Here is a 9929-nt window from a genome sequence, read left to right on the forward strand (position 1 = left end):
TATATACATACTGTATATACCCTAGTAAAAATATATATGTTAAAATGTATTTGAAATTCATTTATTTCATATTCATTTAAGTATACTAAAAATACATTTACATATGTATGTACTTAATAAAAATACCCTGCAAGTGTACTTTTAGTGTACTAAACTGGTATACTTAGTCTGCTAAATTGGAACAATTAATTTTGTTCTGCTTATTCTAGCCCTCCGGCCGTTCCTCACTCTAGCCCCCGGCCTCTGCTCACTCTAGGCCACCGCCACTCACTCTAGGCAACCGTGTGTGACGCTGTGTTTCGTTGTGAAAGCGAAACTACTTTGTTTGGTCTTCCAAAAATGGACACGACTAGAAATCAGTGGTTAAGTTGTATTAACAACACTGTTCACTTCAACCAAAATATTCAGATGTGTGCAGCACATTTTATGGAGGACCGTTTCCTGATCCTGGTAGAATAGACTACAATGCCAGCTGTTCTGACTCAAAGACTTTAAGTACGTTTTTTATAAAGAGTTTTTATATTTTTCATATTTAAAGCAAGTTTTTTGGGCAGTGTAGAGTAGGGCTTGTTGTTTGTAATTTCTCCGATCACAAATGCAGACATGGTTTTATGTTTACACAGCACGATGCAATGCAACGCGTAAAAAGATAGTAATAAGTCATTATAATCCATAATTATGTCCCCACTGGATGCAACAAATGCCTCATTTATAATGGGTTTTCATGTTTTTGAATCATCGCTCCGGCCTGACAGGTCATCATCACAGTATGGTGAGGGGCGTAACATTTCCGTCACACGCTTGAGGTATTCGGCCAATCATAACACACTGGATAGCTGGCCAATCACAGCACACCTTGCTTTTCAGACCGATGAGCTTTGTAAAAATCTACGCATTTCAGAAAGGCGGGGCATAGAGGAGAAAAAATAATGTACAGTATGTGGAAAATGTGTTTTTTTAGACCTTAAACACATTTCATTACACCAAATACACAAAATAACGTTCTTTTTAGCAACATCATATGACCCCTTTAATGCACTTTAATTGTGCGGAAGTAGTGCTGAAGTCCAACTAAAGATATACTGAAGTATATTTGATTGTGAAGTGGAACTATTGCAAGTATACTTTAGGCACACTTTAAATATCTTGCATTTAAAGACCGATATTATTCAAAGATCATACAACCCTCATCAATGGTGATATTAAAACACATTTAAGGCTTAATATTAAGAAATGTGCATTGTGCACAAGTAGTACTCCAAATAAAGTTTAATTATAATTTTTATATCAGTAAGTCTCGAGGGATATATCAGTAAATATGTTAAAGGGGTGGTTCACTGTTTTTTTTCTAGGCTTGATTGTGTTTATGGGGTGCAGTTTAACATGTGGTAATGCTTCGTTTAAAAAAAAGAAATTCATTATTTTTCACATAATTTACCTTGATTCCACACCGCTCTGTCCCTTCTCTGAGAAACACGCTGATCATTTCCTGCTTTTATGAAGCCCCGCCCTCAGAAATAGGCGATGGGCTCTGATTGGTTAGTTAGCCCAGTGTGTTGTGATTGGCTAAACCGCCTCTAGCATGCGTCTAAACGTCCCGCCCCTCACCTGAGCGGCATGTGCTCCGGCTGTATTGTAAACAACGGAGTTGTTAATATCGCTTATCAGTTTGAGCCCGATTGAGAAGCAGAGGATATTATTGAAGAGGATCGTGCAGAACCTAAGTCTCGAGGGATATATCAGTAAATATGTTAAAGGGGTGGTTCACTGTTTTTTTTCTAGGCTTGATTGTGTTTATGGGGTGCAGTTTAACATGTGGTAATGCTTCGTTTAAAAAAAAGAAATTCATTATTTTTCACATAATTTACCTTGATTCCACACCGCTCTGTCCCTTCTCTGAGAAACACGCTGATCATTTCCTGCTTTTATGAAGCCCCGCCCTCAGAAATAGGCGATGGGCTCTGATTGGTTAGTTAGCCCAGTGTGTTGTGATTGGCTAAACCGCCTCTAGCATGCGTCTAAACGTCCCGCCCCTCACCTGAGCGGCATGTGCTCCGGCTGTATTGTAAACAACGGAGTTGTTAATATCGCTTATCAGTTTGAGCCCGATTGAGAAGCAGAGGATATTATTGAAGAGGATCGTGCAGAACCTGTGCAAGCACAGCTTTTAATGGTAGGCCTGTGTTTTTTGTTTGTCGTCTCATACTTTTAGATAAGCTGTAATTTGTAAATGCTACTGCTTATGTTAGCTTTTAATATATGGTTTTATCCTGATTAACCCTTTCAGTGGTGAGTTTAAAATATTCTAACTGTCCCCCCAGAGTGAGTTTTTTTAAGGCGACCATTATTTTAGAACGTTTCCCCTTACTGTTTCCATGCTTGTCACGTGCCACAATAACACTGTATGACAGATGGATCGCTTTTATTTCGCTTTTCCTTTTATATTTTAAATATTCACAAACTTGCATACCATGTCATGAACAATCTGATATTCACAAATATGTGTAAATGGATATTATTGAAGAGGATCGTGCAGAACCTGTGCAAGCACAGCTTTTAATGGTAGGCCTGTGTTTTTTGTTTGTCGTCTCATACTTTTAGATAAGCTGTAATTTGTAAATGCTACTGCTTATGTTAGCTTTTAATATATGGTTTTATCCTGATTAACCCTTTCAGTGGTGAGTTTAAAATATTCTAACTGTCCCCCCAGAGTGAGTTTTTTTAAGGCGACCATTATTTTAGAACGTTTCCCCTTACTGTTTCCATGCTTGTCACGTGCCACAATAACACTGTATGACAGATGGATCGCTTTTATTTCGCTTTTCCTTTTATATTTTAAATATTCACAAACTTGCATACCATGTCATGAACAATCTGATATTCACAAATATGTGTAAATGAGTGTTTTGTCATTAAAAACCTTTCTAAATGATCGTGATTTGTATTGTGAGATGGCCGCCGCCATGTTTGTTCGCGCTGTAGTTCAGAGAGTCCTGTCAGTCGGATTTACAGCGCATGAATTCATCAATTTCTCCCGAAATACAAGTAATAAGTGGCCGGTGAACTGGGTGAAGAATAGGGTGAACTTTATAGTTACTTACACTATGTGTATCTGATATGAATAAAACACATCGGCAAATTAAATTTGAATGGATTGTTATTGTTGCTTCCATAGATTCCGTATTTTACAAACTCTAAATGTATTGTTTTACTAGTACTTAGGTATATTTAAATGTCTGAAACCTAAAATAAACATTATGTGGTTAAAAACACTGCATAGTTGTGATGACAAACGCAGTGCACGTCTTTCTCTGGCTCAGCCCAGCTAAAGCACAGTTTGAATTTAGCAGTTATGTGACATCACCGAAAGTTTTAAATCCCATATGTGGGACCGTACCGCTCAAAGGATTAAAGCTTTAATACAGTACGGCAACTGCACGCGTGTCCATGTTTAACGCTTCTCATAGCTATGTGAAAATAAGTGTATAATTGGAACAGTTCATTGTTGGAGCTGAGCTGAATGAGAGAGAGAGAGAGAGAGAGATGCAGAGCATGTGCAGAGCAGGGGGACGCGAGGAACAGTATTAAGAACCACTGCTTTAGAACATTGATTTTGAAACTTGTGAATCCATTAGAATCGTTAAAAGACAGAATCACGATTCATATATGAATAGATTTTTACGTGCACCTCTAGTTTTCTCTTTCTCTTCTCTAAATCAGTGCAGCATGGCCTCCACTGTCGCCAACTCTCGCGAGACAAATAAGCAACCACAGCTTCAAAAACAAGCCCAAAACAAGCCCAATATTTTTTTGATGATTTATTATCATCAATATTATTTATTATCAGTTATTACCAATAAATGAACCTGCAACATATTAAACTGAAACCACTCTTTTATTAGAAAAGCACAAACAGAAGCTATTTTACAAAAATCAGCAAACTGCAACAAAAGTGGGAACAAAACTCATCTCCAATCACCTGTGAGCAGAATAGGATTGGAGAGATGGAAAAGGAGAAAAAGCACAAGAGCTTCAAAGGACAGCTGTAACATAGCCACATATTTATAGCCTACTAAAATATAGGCTATTCGAACCATATTTACTCTTAGTATAGGACTACTTGTTTTTTATTACAGCCCGTGATAATTAATACATTACAAAAACATTGTAAAAACAAAAAATTAGGCTAAAAGAAAGTCATCCCACTCCTCTACTTCTATCATCGCTTGGATTACAGCGTCACGCGCCTTCTTTTTGAACGTGATTTTCTCCAATGAGGGGGAGGAGGGGGCGGAACATTTGGCAAATTACACTGCAGCACTTATATTATTGCACTGGTTGGCTATTAACTGCGAGCAGACAGAGTGTCATTCAATGCATTGGAGAATACGGCGAACATAAATAAAGAAACGAAGTTGCTTGTCAGATTTCCCTAACAAGCAACCATATTTTTTAAAATAAGCCCAAAAAAACGCAACCCGCGACCCATGATTTTTTTCACGCAACTTTACAAAAAAAGAACCCCAAAGTCGTATGTGCATGTCTATGCATATATAATACTATGTTTTTACTATCATGTTCGATATCAAATTAATGCATCCTTGTTGAATAACAGTGCCAATTATTTCATAGAAAGTTTTGAATGGAAATATATAACTGTCACAATGTTGTTGACTGGTTGCCAGGGATGTTTATGAGAGAAGGTGGGGTAAATATTTGACGTTTCTTGAGGATGCAGGATAACGTCCTGGTGGTGAGACACATTCAACCAATGTTGTTTTTTTTATTACTTTAAGTTTATTTCATTTATTTATGTTTATTGGATTTATGCTAGCAATCTACAGTACATATAACTGTGACTGATACGTTGTTTAGGTGGGTTGGGGGGGCGTTTGACAAAATAATTATCTGTAAATGGAATGTATTGTTTTGCTTATTGAAGAAAATAAAAAGTATGAATAAAAAAACAAAACAACAACGATAATCCTTGGAATACGTGGAATCCACTGGAACACAAGAACATTCACCACAATTTCACTCATAGAAGAAAGATCTGATTAGGTTTTTCTCTCTGTTTTGATTTGCTCTCTCACCTCCTCTCTGTCCTGTTCGGCTTCTTTGGTTTTCTCCATATTGACACTGGTGGTGCTGTTTTGATATTTTTCTCCTATGATGGCATCAATGCCTCTGGGTGCTAGCTCACCCTCCATCTCCACGATGATACCATGACGTTTATCAGCACGGTAACGCTTGTGCAAGTACTTGTAAAAGAGCAGGCGCCGGTCGGCGATCCAAGCCATTAAGACACACACAGGGAATAAGAAAAGAGTGACCAGAGCCTCCCAGACCTCACACACACACAGACACAAGAAAATAAGTGAATTAAATTGGCCTAGACATTCACCTAAAAAGATAAATATTAGTGCTGGGCAACGATTAATCGCGATTAATCGCATCCAAAATAAAGGTTTCTGTGTACATAATATAATGTGTGTGTACTTTGTTTATTTATTATGTATATATGAATACACACACACATGCATGTATATATTTAGGAAAAATATGGTATGTTTATATATTAAATATATTTATATATAATATAAATTATATGAATATAAATATATACATGTAAATACATGTAAATATTTTCAAAATATATACTGTATGTGTGTATCTTTAGGTATACATAATAAATATACACAGTACACACACACACACACATGTATTATATAAACAAAAACGTTTATTTTGGATGCGATTAATCACGATTAATCGTTGGCCAGCTCTAATAAATATTTACAGCCACATAATGCAAACATGTTCTGCTTACACACACACCTGTACGATGCCAGGGCTAATGACTGCCAGGATGAGGTAGAGCCAGATATAGGCGAAGATGCTCCAGGATGCAGTAACAAAGAAAACTCTGAGGTGTTTAATCTTCCTCACCTCTCCATCAGGTATCACCCACACACACACTCCGATTATCACAAACATGTTAAATGCAGCACTGCCGACTATGGTGCTGGGACCCAGTTCTCCTGACTCAAAACCATGTCCACACACCTGTCACACACAGACGGAGAACAACACTACCATGTGTCCAAACTAGCAAGTAATAATGTATAATTTAATATACAATATGTTTTCAAGTATGACACATACATTTCAGGTGTTAGTAATTAATTTATGAAAAAATGGTCCTTGTCGAGCCATGGCTCGAAATGTTACCTTTGGTGAGAACATGTGGAGATATGGTGTGGCAACTTTTTCTTCCTTTTTTGTTATTTTATATGGTTGAGCACCACCGTCAAGCATTTTTGCCTGCTAGATGTGTGTTAAGTTCTTTTTGTTAAGTGTGTTAAGTCTTTTTGTTAAGTTCTAGTCAGCATTTTAGGGACTTTTGTATAATATTTTTTTAACTGGAATTTAAACCAATGACAGTTGAATGCCACTGAACGATGTACAGTAGTATGATTGTTACTACCCTCCATGTTGCTATATTTCTTAAGGGTTTAGGAAAGACCGAATCTTGTAAAAATTAGACATTTCTGGGGAATCATTTCTTAATTTTCCAGATGCAATTATGGAAAAGTAAAATGAGCCCTTTCTGACATCTGAAATATTTAACTGACTGCTTCTGTGTTAAACCACATTGAGTTAAATTATGTTTTTACATGGAAGAATAGCAGCTGAAGATCACTGTGATTGGGTGAGTGTGTTTGTCAGTCGTTTAATTATTAACCTGAAAAAAAAACTCACCCTTCACGTCTCTTGTGCTAAACTACTGGGTGATGCGAGTTGCTGGTTTGTTTTGAAAATGTGTGCGTACCTCTATTACTGACAGCAGGATCTCAGGGGCTGATGAACCCAGGGCCATCAGAGTGAGGTTGGATACGGGTTCGTTCCAGATTCTAACTGTCATTACTGTCTTTTCTCCATTTGCACCTGTCACAGTCACCTCTTTCTCCTATATGACACATCAAGTATATAAAAACATAATATTTTGGCCACCAATATGATATCACGCTATAAGATAAATAAAAAATAAAAAAATCACAATGTAGCAGTCTTTTTAGCTGGAAAATCAAACAAAAAAAATTATATTTTAAAAACCATGAAGTAATGCCTATTTGTATTTAAAGAAACTAATACTTTAATTCGGCTAAGACGCATTGAATCGAACAAAAGTGACAGTAAATACATTTACAGGTGCATCTCAATAAATTAGAATGTCATGGAAAAGTTCATTTATTTCAGTAATTCAACTCAAATTGTGAAACTCGTGTATTAAATATATTAAATGCACACAGACTGAAGTAGTTTAAGTCTTTGGTTCTTTTAATTGTGATGATTTTGTCTCACATTTAACAAAAACCCACCAATTCACTATCTCAACAAATTAGAATACTTCATAAGACCAATAAAAAAAACATTTTTAGTGAATTGTTGGCCTTCTGGAAAGTATGTTCATTTACTGTACATGTACTCAATACTTGGTAGGGGCTCCTTTTGCTTTAATTACTGCCTCAATTCGGCATGGCATGGAGGTGATCAGTTTGTGGCACTGCTGAGGTGGTATGGAAGCCCAGGTTTCTTTGACAGTGGCCTTCAGCTCATCTGCATTTTTTGGTCTCTTGCTTCTCATTTTCCTCTTGACAATACCCCTTATGGTGCTTATCCACTGTATGGTACGGCACGGTACGGCTCGGTACGGTTGACTTTTGGGGGGTTTTCCACTGGGTACAGTACCTGGTACCTGGCACTTTTTTTAGTTTGCGGAATGAAAAAGTTTTTTTTAGGAGTCGTGGTAGTAGAGGCGGCGCAACTATAACGACATGTGAAAAATCCCGCCCACTCTAAAGCGGTACTGAACTGCAGTGGAAACGCAAACCGTGCCGAGCTGAACCATGCCATGCCGTACTGAGCCGTACCGAGCCAAGTCGTACCACGCAGTGGAAAAGCGCCAATAGATTCTCTATGGGGTTCAGGTCTGGCCAGCAAACTCACCAGACCTGAACCCCATAGAGAATCTATGGGGTATTGTCAAGAGGAAAAGCCGTTCCATTTTTTAGCCTCCCAAGTCGTATTTCCCAGTTGAAAATCGCCCATAGATTCTCTATGGGGTTCAGGTCTGGTGAGTTAGCTGGGCAGTCAAGCACACCAACACCATGGTCATTTAACCAACTTTTGGTGCTTTTGGCAGTGTGGGCAGGTGCCAAATCCTGCTGGAAAATGAAATCAGCATCTTCAAAAAGCTGGTCAGCAGAAGGAAGCATGAAATGGCCCAAAATTTATTGGTAAATGGGTGCAGTGACTTTGGTTTTCAAAAAACACAATGGACCAACACCAGCAGATGACATTGCACCCCAAATCATCACAGACTGTGGAAACTTAACACTGGACTTCAAGCAACTTGGGCTATGAGCTTCTCCACCATTCCTCCAGACTCTAGGACCTTGGTTTCCAAATGAAATACAAAACTTTCTCTCATCTGAAAAGAGGACTTTGGACCACTGGGCAACAGTCCAGTTCTTCTTCTCCTTAGCCCAGGTAAGACGCCTCTGACATTGTCTGTGGTTCAGGAGTGGCTTAACAAGAGGAATATGACAACTGTAGCCAAATTCCTTGACACGTCTGTGTGTGGTGGCTCTTAATGCCTTGACCACAGCCACAGTCCATTCCTTTAAGTTCACTCAAATTCTTGAATCGATTTTGCTTGACAATCCTCAACTGGAATATAACAGAGTGAAAAATTTAAGGGGGTCTGAATACGTTCCGTACCCACTACCCACTGTATATTTCAAATGAATGTGGAACATATCACAGATTCCACAAAAATATTAAGCAGGACAACTGTTTTCAACATTGATAATAATAAGAAATGCTTCTTGAGAAGCAAATCAGCATATTATAATGATTTCTAAACAATCATGTGTTTACTGTTTTTTGGGGGGCATTTATAATATATTATTTATATTATTATGATAGGACAGTGAGTAGACAGAGATCTACCTACCTGCCTATCTATCTATCCATCCATCCATCCATCTATCTATCATTGTGTCTATTTTATGTTGCTGTGCACCTGTGAGGTGATGACCTCGATGGCAGCCATGAAGCGATCAGCAATGATGGACACACCCAGGAACATGTAAAGAAGAAATGCAAAGTAGATCACTGCTCTTACTGACTGCATTGCCAGTGAGGGGTCTTGTGGCAGCCACACAGGAAGTAAAATCCCTGGTTGACATTTTACTTTCTCAGCACAGGATCTTTTGGGGCCATCTGCGCTACAGTTGCTGTTCCCATGAGCACTTCCATCCACACACACCTGTGGAGAGAGGAGGAGAAGGAGGAAGAGTAGAGGAGGAGCCATGACCAGATATGGTGACGAGAATGGCTCTCCTCTTGAGGTTGGTAGATTGACAGACAGAAAAGAAGAGTGGTATTATTTCATACAAAGCATGCTCAATCAATCATGATATGTATTTTGTTATATAATGCCCCAATTAACATAAGAATGGCTTTACAAATTATTTATACAGAAGTTTTGCTTGTTTTTTATGAATAAAGCTCAATGTCTATATGCGAATACCACATGAATAACAATGTGAACGAGGCCATCTCAGTCCTAATCTAAACCACAGGTCTTACCCGTGGTTCATTAGTCATGCCTGGCCTAAACTGGACACAAGCAGTCAAACCTAATGGATCCAGGAGACTAATACTACAACTGGACTGGCAGCAGTGGCACCATTAAAATGAAAGAAAGACACACAGCATGCTTTCAGCCAGTGAAGACCGCTGTCTGTCTTTGTTTATGCTGCTACTATGTTTTCTGTAATGTGCTCATATAATACAAACCACATCTCATTTCATACCAGAGGCATATGCAGATGCATATATTGGAGCAAATAAATGTCTCA

General features: G+C 38.2%; 1 pseudogene; it reads right to left on the minus strand.

The window, feature by feature from the left end:
• LOC107548477 (sodium/calcium exchanger 2-like) overlaps window positions 1-9379 on the minus strand; it is a 21158-nt pseudogene extending 11779 nt beyond the window's left edge.
• Between the last annotated feature and the right edge of the window lie 550 nt (window positions 9380-9929).

Source organism: Sinocyclocheilus grahami, unplaced genomic scaffold (genome assembly GCF_001515645.1).
Source record: "Sinocyclocheilus grahami isolate Dianchi unplaced genomic scaffold, SAMN03320097.WGS_v1.1 scaffold348.1, whole genome shotgun sequence".
NCBI lineage: Eukaryota > Metazoa > Chordata > Actinopteri > Cypriniformes > Cyprinidae > Sinocyclocheilus > Sinocyclocheilus grahami.